This window comes from Epargyreus clarus, unplaced genomic scaffold (genome assembly GCF_041222505.1).
Source record: "Epargyreus clarus isolate Ecla_fem2 unplaced genomic scaffold, WU_Ecla_fem_2.2 ptg000012l, whole genome shotgun sequence".
NCBI classification, from domain to species: Eukaryota; Metazoa; Arthropoda; class Insecta; order Lepidoptera; family Hesperiidae; genus Epargyreus; species Epargyreus clarus.
Window position 1 is genome coordinate 12,573,275 of NW_027332220.1, and position 11,102 is coordinate 12,584,376.

General features: G+C 37.2%; 1 protein-coding gene across 1 annotated transcript in view; it reads right to left on the minus strand.

Moving 5' to 3' along the window:
- LOC140746454 (TWiK family of potassium channels protein 18) overlaps nucleotides 1–6,216 on the minus strand; it is a 126,122-nt gene extending 119,906 nt beyond the window's left edge. The window contains exon 1 of the mRNA XM_083059000.1: nucleotides 5,918–6,216. The gene's annotated coding sequence lies outside the window, so the exon portion shown is untranslated. The remainder of the gene's footprint in view (nucleotides 1–5,917) is intronic.
- Between the last annotated feature and the right edge of the window lie 4,886 nt (nucleotides 6,217–11,102).

Sequence of the window (11,102 nt, forward strand, 5' to 3'; positions counted from 1 at the left end):
CTCTGCCTCGCGTAACGGCGCGGAGTTACGAGCCGCGGACACCCAGCTCTAGATCAATTCACATTTTACGACGCCAACGATTTACTACGATACATATTTTTACTGTTTACTAAGTAACCAATAAAGATAAAACATAAGGGATTTGTTCATCTATTAACTGCATCCGAGAATATAATAAAGTACATAAGAATTAATTTAAATGTTTGGACTCGCTGCCGTGTAATTTTCAACTACGCTACAGTTGATTCATTTCTTTGAAGCACCTTTAAAATACCTATGCCGTTACTGTAAAAGTAGATTCTTCATTCTTCTCATTAGTCTTTGTGTAACGTACAAATCAATATACAAAAACAATATCAGATAAAAACGTAGATATAACAGTAAAGTCTCTACGCAGACCCGCAGGCCGCAGCATAAGACTTCCCTAAATTGTGTTACTTCACAACTTGTATCATTTCCTACAAACAAGATTTTATTTCTTCATCCACTCAATATAAAATGTTTATAAGACCACGTTACATGTATGTACAATTTGATTGCTGGGAAAATAAAAGTAGGTGCATTCCGACACAGTTACAGCCCCATATCCATTTGGGACATCAGTATCATGATTCGCCGCGGTTCCTTGTCGCTTCTGAATCTCTTTGTCGTTTTATTACGCCATCTGCCAATTTAAGAGGATTGACTCTGAGTGAAGTGAGCGTTTGAATAAATCTAATTCATTTATTCAGAACACAAACCAGTGGCTCCTTTGTGAGCTTGTAAATAGGGGATTTGAACGCGCTCGGTGACGTGATCTCGATGAAATCTTATTATTTATTTGGGAAATGTTCAATTCGTATTTATTAAAATATCGTACTAAGTTGAAGTCTCTTGTTAGCAGTTGAAGTATGAATACAAGAATACTCGTATATCTGTCAGCGTCGTGCGCTCGTTATGCGCTTGAACCGATTCAACGATGCAATTTATAACTATCTAATTTGATAGGTTTTATTATTACGACTCTATTTTAATACTGCAGGCATCTAAGTCGGATGTGGACGATAAACCTTTCTCCGAAAAGGATGTGGTTCAGATATAAATATGTTTTCATGAAAAACCCCGCCAAAGTAACGTTGGATCTAGAAATTAAATATAGGTTTGGGTCCAGCAGGGTCTTTCCGATAAACTTCGCAAAAGGTCATGTTGTCAGATGTTGATATATATATATAAAAAAGTATTTCTCCAAAGGGTTTTGGTCATTTGTCGTGGGGGCTGGACTGGTTTTTGGTTAGTCATAATGCCTACGTATAATGCAAGTATAAAAAGATACCATGCTTGTTAAAAGAAGACGATACACTTTAAGCAGAAATGCCTTGTGCCACACAAATACAAAACTAATGAACCCAGGAAAACCGATTTCCTCCTTTTTCTTCAATATTTGTATGACTTATTAGAAGGCCAATGCCCACTGAATTTATTTATATCATAATCAATAACATGATCATGTGAATATGGTATATATATTTTAACTTAAAAATAAAGCGAAGATAAGTGCATTTTTATTATAGAGATATAACATTGTGGAGACGGGAGCCGCGCCGGATGATCGAATTTGTTGCAAGTTGGACGTGAAATGTCGACTGCATGATACGGGCGTTCACCCTACTTCTCTATTCTGACCAAGGCTTTTGTCTCTCGATGCGGGGTTGGACTGCTTTCGATAGCGTGGATATAAATGGATAACTAGAACTAGAACTGAAAGGCGTACAAGTAGTTTATCAAGCATGAACACAATGCCGTCGCCGTTCTCGGCAAAGCGCACATTTCTCTGCTGTTTTCTGATAAAAAGCGTGTTATTGCAGTGCCAATACGGGCTCAGAATACATGAATATGTTCAGTAAATTAACATTTTTAATAAGTGAATATGTTACATTCCTAAATAACAAGTAACATGGTATAATAGTGCTTCTTAGTGCTCAGGGTAACAAAGCATCTGTGGCCGACTTAAGTTAAGACTTTAATCATATCTGGGATTGATTATAAATATTCATAGGTGATAATTGCCACCTAACGTAAAATGAAAAATCCCAGTATCTGCTAAAATAACATAGTCAACGCCTTATCAAAATATAAAACTTAATGCAACAACTTTATTTGGTTTAACTGACGAACATAATATGCATTTATTTAAAGTGAAGACAGCTTCATATTCGGACTACTGTTGCTTCCGCTGCAATATTGCCCTAGTGAAGGCTTAATGCCTTTGCTATCTCAAATGCCCGGTAAATTGGGCCGGATGAGTTGGTTAGAGGGAATAAATCCTCGCTGACGTCCGAGGCTCCAGCTGCTACTGACGACTGACACGCACTTCGATACTATTAGGCACATGTTTTAGTAATTGGAAGTTTTTCCCATTCTTTCATTCGAATGTATTTGTTTTTATAAGTAACCGACCGAAGTTTCAAACTCGGTATTGGCAAAGTATCAGACAAAATAAAGGTTTCGGTCAAAGTTTCAGTTTCGGCTAAAAAATGGCCGAAATTGGAACTTTGACCGAAACTTGTCGGCCAAACGAAAAATATGTTCGTGAATTTTCGGCTTGCTTTCTGCTGTACTCAAGTGTTTGACTAGAGTGACCTTCACTTCACCGAGGAATCCCTATTAAATAAATTATAAATAGAGGTAAGTGGCTTAAATGAATTGTGTGAATTTTCACAAGTCTATAAAAATTTCGAATTCGGGTTTGACTGAAACTATGAGTATACCCAAGGTTTGTGCACGGTTTGGATTTTAACGGAAAAAACCATTTTCAGTCGGTCTACTTTTAACAGAGCGTTCAAATGTCAATAATTACTCAATTAACAACAACAACCTTTAGCCAATTGATGGCAACTTTCACCGTATTTATTTAATACTCGACAATAAACAGTGTTCGACACCCGACACTCGACTTTCGTCCCAACCCTTGCCAAGCGTCGACTCGCATATAATAATAAGCGTCGATAATGACAAGCGATCGTTCCCTTTGTATCTCAACTTTCACGTATTGTCGAGCTTCGATCAAAAGCCCAGTCAAATTATCCGCAAAATATACATTCGTTTCGAAAACAAAACGACTTTTAGAAGAAAAAAGATGGCCCTTTTCTGAAGTTAGGTTAATTAAAATGATTTCCTTCAAGCTGAATTGTACTTCTTTATCTCATTCATAAAAATAATAATCAACAACTGACATTGTGTAATCAAGTCCGCAAAGAGTTAAGAGTTCGATCTCAATTCAAGAAAACATATATATTAATAACAATGTAAATGTTTTTTTTCTAGGTAAATGAGGTTTTGCAGCACTTTGTGCAAAAATCATCAATCATCACGTAAATTCGATATTTTAGGTAAATGGTTGAGTCCATGCAAATCAATATAAGAACGATTGTTCTAGGACTGTCCCGCTGGGACGACCGACCAGACGTGAAGTTTGCGTGGCCGCATCGCCATCCATAAAATTAGCTAAAAGTATCTATATAATTTCCCAAACCCTGCAATAAAAATGTCTTTACATTTTAAAATCAAGTATACATGTTGGTAGAAGACTTTTGCGAAGTATTTTTTTTATCCTAAGTTTGTAATATAATATGCTTTTACATATTACAAGAACCTTTGATATGTGCAATTTTATGTTTTTCACGTTTTTAATATAACAATTCTGCTCATTTCAAATTAGGCGATATAAGATATTCAGCAAATACCAGACGAATAATTCAATAGGAATCGGACTCAGTCGAGCGACAGAACACGATCCTGCTCTGATTAAAATCTCAGATGTAATATCTGGCAGTATGTTATATTGAGTTTTTTATTTGCCAAAAAGCCACTGGCGCTTAAGTAAATTGATCATTATATTATATCTTTTTTTAATCTTGCTAAAACTTTCTATAAAAGATAATTTTAATCTGCTTGACGATAGACCACATGTGAGAAAAAGCAAAAAATACACATATATACATTGCCTATTATAAATTTAAATATTATAATTTTGTAATATTTTATGCTAGCAATCAAGATAGATTGCATCTAACTGATGGTAAGTGACAACTGCCGTCCCACCTGAGATCGACCACAGATGTCTTGCTAATCCTGCAAACTAAGTTGGAACGCCACACATAATTTAGGCAATCTCCCTTATCGCATCCTACGAGTGTATAACGTTACTATTAATAAGCGGAAATAGATAAGACGATGATATCTCCGGAATTTACCACTTGGTAGGATTCTACCACTTTTAAATTTCAAATAGATCAAAAATCATCAATTAATCATGCATGATCTGTCTCAATGTAAACGTTAAATTATAAACAGCTGGTTTGCTGCAACAGTTTGATTGTAAACAACCGTATAATTCCGGTTAATTCCACCGCTATCTTCACGGAACTTAACCTTTGTTGGAATTAAATTGGATTCGCGAACCATTTTCAATCTGTCAACAGAGCGAGCGCGGCTTTAATCCTGGGATTGGCATGTAATAATGACTTTTCCCGAAACTATGGCGGTTTGTTTGAATTTAACACTAAACAGGTGGAAGACGTGAGAATGTTGTCATTAAAATTGAATGAGTGTTCCTATTTCACCATGTAGCAGATAATTTTAGAAAGTATCATTTTACTTTCTTTCATGAAGCCCAGTTTACCTTTACTATATACTATATTTATGAGAACACTAGACGTATAACATTCTATGATCATGACGGTTTACGTTCCCTTTTAACGTATTGCAAACAAGACGAAATAGGTATAATAAAATACTTCATTTATCAAAGCTCTTAGTCGATGTGTCTCAGTCTCGGGCTTAAACGACACGAGGAAAAATATGTTTCCTCGCAAAATTCGTTTGCTTCGATGACAATCCAGTTCGGTGAACGGTGACCGTAATAAAACGAACCGCCGAGACGAGCAGGTACCCTGCGGGGATTTCATCACTTATTTATGGTCTCCAGTAACCGGCCCTGAGGGAGCGACCACTGAACACTCCGACGGGTCCCGCCGATCGACAAAATCGGCATGAAGTCGACGAATCAACGAAATAAGGCCGAGCCCGAACGGATGAAATGGAGCAGGCCTCGACAAAATTCGCAATACGTGCATTTATAGCAACCCGTCGGGAGTGTTACGAAATATCGGCGGTTGAATAAGCCATTTTGAAGTGATGAAGAACGCGGGATAAATCTATTTCGAGAAGTACGAGTGATTTGGGAAAAGGCTTTCTTGGGAATCAAGTTTGCGATACTTACCAAATATAACCAATTTCTGGAAAGAATTTATCAAGGTACCTACCAAGGACTCCGTAGGAATCGTATTTTCGTAGGAAGAATATCATCAAACTAAAAAAAAATAAAGGTTTTAGTAGAAGATAATGTTTAAGCTTATATTTTCACCTAATTAATTTTAGAAATACTGCACTGCGCAATCTAAGTATTGTTGAAATAAAAGAGATAACTCTTATTAGTCAATTTCACTTTTGTTAAAATACTCGTAATTGTAATTACTAACACAATAAATATGTGTGTGATGTGTGAATTACGATATTTATTTATTTATTAACAACCGAGTTTAAACCTAATTATTTTTTGATTCACCTTACTGTATAAAAAACGTTGTCCAGTCTTTACGATTTTTCATCTTCACTGTGACAGAATAAAAATTGTTCAGGATATAGCAATTCACGCCAAGTAGAGATTAACACACTTCACTCGTCTTCGAGAATTTACCTTCTCAAATTCTTTTCGTAATATTATAAAAATAATTTATGTAGATGTAGATGAGGCTTCAATTTAAAATTTAGAATCATTTGTGCACATTTACCTAAAATAACATTAATGATAAACGAAAACATGAATCTCATATACATTTTTATTCAATTTAAACTTACAAAGTATGACACAACTTACAGCAATCTCAAGTTATCATCACACAAATCTGCTTCAAAACGAGCTCACCGATTAGTTTCAAAACACTTCTTCAAGAAAATCACAAAATTCGTAAAACGCGAATAAACTTTTTAACAAATCAACAGTTCACAATATCCATTGATTAGTATTAAAATGTAATATAACAAATTAAGTAACGAACACGTCTTAAAATTAAAATCTTTTCAGCACAGTAAGCCACGAGTCATAACTCGAAACTGATTATCGTGTTCGTAACTGAGTGTGACGTTCGACGCGACACGTCCACCCCACTAGGCGGTCGCGAGGCCACTGCCGGCCGCTCGCCGCTCGCCGCACGCGACACGGTGCGCGCGCACGCGGGTACTCTCCTTGTAATATCATTACTATACGCATCAATCAGATTAGTCATCGACTGAGCGATGTACAGCCTCAGGAACCTCTCGTCCATCATGGTGACGGATGCGAGGCGGTGCCGACGCAATCCCACCGCGATACGAATAGCGCAATCACAAATACCACGATACAACTGATTGTTACCCGAATAGGTCTAATTCAGATAAGTTAATTCCCAATTCAAGAGTGAAATTAATTACAAGTATAAAATCGACACGCAATAGTGATCGCCAATCGATTGGGGTTTATAATTTTACGAGCGAAGCGACCAAGTTCTAATTTGGGTAACCCTTGAAATTCAGCGGTAATGGTCACGGCGCGCGAGACCCATTGATTCGCACGAAACTTTATCGTCCTTTCCCGCCCACCAAAATGCCTATCTTTTCTCTTCTGACATCACTCTTAATAAAATGATGCCAGTTACGTTTAATCATTATCATAAATGTAAACTATAACCATACACAAAAGCTCTACATACTCGTATTTTTGAGATGAAAATTTGCCTATATGTCACTTACTAAGAAACCGTTTAATATACCTTTCCTTCAAATACCTATTATGCATTCAGATTTTTCTACTTTGTTTTCTATAAAATCAAATAAATACTATACTTATACGTCCGCCTACTCTACAATGAAATATAGTTCTACCATTACATCAAAAATCACCATTCAAACATCTCGTACAGGTGATCCTCACGGTTCTTTTATTTCCGCACACGCGAACAACTCAGGCACATCACCGAGCGCCGGCACTCCCGGCCGCACTCCGCTCTGTTTGGGCAACAAGCGGCGTGTCAAACAGGTACTTGCAATTCAAATTCGGGCGCCGGCGAGTCAAGTCAATACGTTTTATTGTATGAATATTTTTCCTCGTTTGTTCTTTTATCAGGTACGTTTTTCTTTCTGAATAAAATTTGTTTGCTTAACGCAGACTGTTTCGTCGTTTGTATTTTCAGCGGATTTTAAAAATAAGAATTTTAAATTAAAATTCAACATTTATGTATTCGGAACGGTGTATTTAAATCAATATGTACTCGTCCATAGACTGAATCATGGCTTATTGTAGAGTCATTCGAATATAAAAGTTTCGACGCTGTTACTCTGAAGTAGAAAAAAAACATAATAACAACCAGCTTATTATAATGTATTTTGATTCATTCAGCACTCAATTAAATTCTGAAAGAAATTTGTTAGCTTGGTTGCGTGAATAAAACGTAATGTCAGCAGCATCCACTATAGGTCAATATGGGTAAGTTTTGGTACTTAATAAAAACATTTGCATTACGAAGATGTAGCTCGCACGATGCATGCACCGCGCATTATGTACGCCTGTACAAGTTGATGCAAGTGGGACGATCTTCTAACACTCATAACAGTTGCCCGTATTAATGCTGCCTTGCATACTGATTGCATCGTTGTCTGGAACGACCCCTTTGTAACAGTTAACTTAAATACTTGTCGACATGATGTACGGTGGTTATTTCCACGCCGTATCCTGTGTAAATTGCTACTTTTCATAATGTACTGTTCTTCAGCGGTACCTCGTGAAAACACGTTCATGAAGTAATACGTCTTATTTAACATGACTGAACGGCTTATAGTCTAGAATAATTTTATGGTAAACTCTATTTAATACTACAGAAATAATTTATTTCGTTTTGCATATATGTATATTTCACTACAACCCTTTTCATATCTCATCGAACAGCACCCTTACCATGAGTTTTTACGTTTTGACAAGTATGACTTTTTTGGTATTTGTTTACATATTGGTCCATACAATTTCCAAGTTCGGATATAATCCGCTAGAGGCGCTGATTGTAAATTGTATGGGCCAATACGTAAACAAATACCGAAACAGTCATATTTGTCAAAACGTAAAAACTCATGGTAGGAGTACAGGGCTCTCCCCCGACAGCTGATGACAGTATAACGGAGTATATTCCACCACGCTATTCCAATGTGAATCAGTAGAATATTTACGTAGCTTAAAATCAAACGATAAATGCATTGGAAAGATCGGTTTATACAAACGAAGCATTCGTAATCCAGTATAAAATGTGAACTGCAGAGTTCACACAAAGGGAGATTTTTTCTCAAGTCCCTACTTTTAATTGAAATAACCATCACTACAGTTTAACGAAAATTCTATGTAATATTCATAATTAAGGTGCTGGTGATTTTGAACCTTTATGTGAGGCACCACCGCTACATCACATTGGTGTTGCTATTACAGGACTCTTCTAATAGCAACAGCGTTCAACGACAGTATTATGCGCTGCCGTATTTCGGTTTGAAGGGTTTGGCAAAATAGATATATTTATCCGAAGCGTTTAAACATAGTCCTCCTTAGGGGTAACAATGCATCAGTGGCCATCCTTAGATAAGTCTAATTTTATCTGGGATTAATAACATATATAAATGGGTGACAGTAGCCACTAACCAGGAAGCTTTAAATATAAACATGGCAATAAATTAGTAATCACGTCAAAATTATTTAGCTAAGACAATTGTGCTTCTTTGTTGTTTACTACTTGAGTTTCTTACGTTATCCAAGCCCTCGTCTCGCCCAGCGTCCGTCTGTAGAGAAATATATTTGTCTCACAAGTGTTCTTGGCTCGCCCTCAAAGAGGCAATTTTCTTTTTTCGCGTCGAATTTGCGATACCGACCGGCTGTAGGCGTCGGTCCTCGTCGGCTAGTATTCGCTGGATTTCCAGAAAATCGACGACCGATACCAAAAGTTTTCAGTACATTCCGTTTACATACGTTTGTATTAAGTTTCACATAGCATAACAGAACTCAGAAATATTTAGTAAACCAAAAGTCAAATTTTCCAACTCTGTTGCAGCAAGCGCTGCTCTATTCCTCTTTGAAGGATGTAATGGGGACATACTTATCCGAGGCGTTCCAACTTAGTCTTCAGGAATAGCAATGCATCTGTAGCCAACTTTAAGTAGGAATCAAATCTTATCTGAGGTTGATTATAAAAAATGGCAACAGCCATACCGGCATATGCTCGTTTGTTACTTCTATATCATAAAGAAGGAAACGTGCATAGTTATATTGACCCTAAAACATAAACCGTCAGACAAACTACAGATAGACAAACAACAGATAGAACCCTGGAGGGGACGATACCAAATGCCAAAAAAGAAGTGACGCTACGAAACCCACTACGAATAAAATCACTTCAACGATTCGGATTCATAGTCAATGTACACACAACCAACACTGGTCATCGTGACACGAGCCAGTGTACAGCGCTGCAGTGGAAACTGAACGATCGCTATCATTGTGTTTTTTCAAACATCGCCTCGGGATATAAGAGCTTACGGAGCTTTTTGTTTTGTGAAGTAAAGAAACGCGAAGTACAACGAGATTGCAACACGGAAATAAATTAGATTTACAATATAACTAGTATTATATTAAGGATTCTTTGAATTTACTTTATAACTTTATTTAATGATGTTTATAAAATTAGGATTTGGTACTCAAATGGTAAAAATGCTAGCCCATTATTAGCATTCAAAATGTTTATTGATGTAATTTGTTTTTTTTTTCTTTTTTTTCACGAGGGGGAAGCCTTCAAAAGGTACCCGATGCCTTGGGAGCGACACCGGGTTATGTGGGACTCTTACCGCACTAAAACCCCCCCGGTGGCCGTCCTCAGCGCTGCGTAGAGGACTCCGGGTTCTCCAAAGGAACGCAACCGGAGCCCTCTTAACGCATTGCCCCGTCGGGCTCCGCCCAGGTGAGCTTATCGCTTACCGCACCGTCTGGTGCGTACAACGGTATGCGACCACACATACCGCCGTCCTTCCCGGGGTCGTTGGCTGGGCGGTTCGAGCTCCCACTCTTGCCACCCACGCACGTTCCTTGTAGCTGGTAAAACAAGTTTTTTTAGTAAATCAGGTAACAATACATTCTAGCAAACTTTCGGAACTATTAGTCCTGTGATAACAAATGAGCTACAACTCTTTCACTCATACATAAATAAAATAAATATTTTCTAATACAATATTGACAACAGGTGATAATTCAGATCGCCAACATATCATAATATCTGCCACCAACGTTCAGCACAACAGCTACAAGTACCTCTACGCAGCGCTAGGCGATGCCTACAGAGCTCTACGAAGTGCTACGGAAGTTGCTACGATGTGCTACAAATATTGTTCCCTGCAACTTCCCTGTTACAAGTTAGTAACGACTGCAGCGCGTCTGCTCTCAAAGTTGCTCTACACCTTGTTTCTAAATAATATATCACTGGTTATTTCTCCCTCGGCGGAAATCATTTGTTTACGTTTTCCTATTTATACCAACGGACACCGTTGGTATAAAACATAAATAAATAAGTATCAAAAACGGTATGGTAAAAACGAATTATTGATATCTAATTATAATCCATAGACGAAAATTCAGGCCATTAGCAAACTTCCATGTAGATCTGCTGTTCAGTATTTCGGACTGGCAGAAATACTGATAAATAAAATGTAAATTCAAAATTTGAAATGTTGACGTTTCTGTCATTATACATACAGTCATATTAGTCAGTTGTTTACATCCCAATTTATTATAAAACGTAGTGATTACATTCACTTTGTTATTCTCACTAGCGCACAAGGAATCTAAATTATTAATCGGATTAATACCAGCGACCTTAAATTCAGACATCTGCAGTACATGTTACTATTTTGTTTGTACATTGTGCTGCAAAATTCTTTATAATTTACGCCCAATTTTATGGATATTTAAATCAAGTAGCATTAAAGCTTTGAACCCGCTTTAT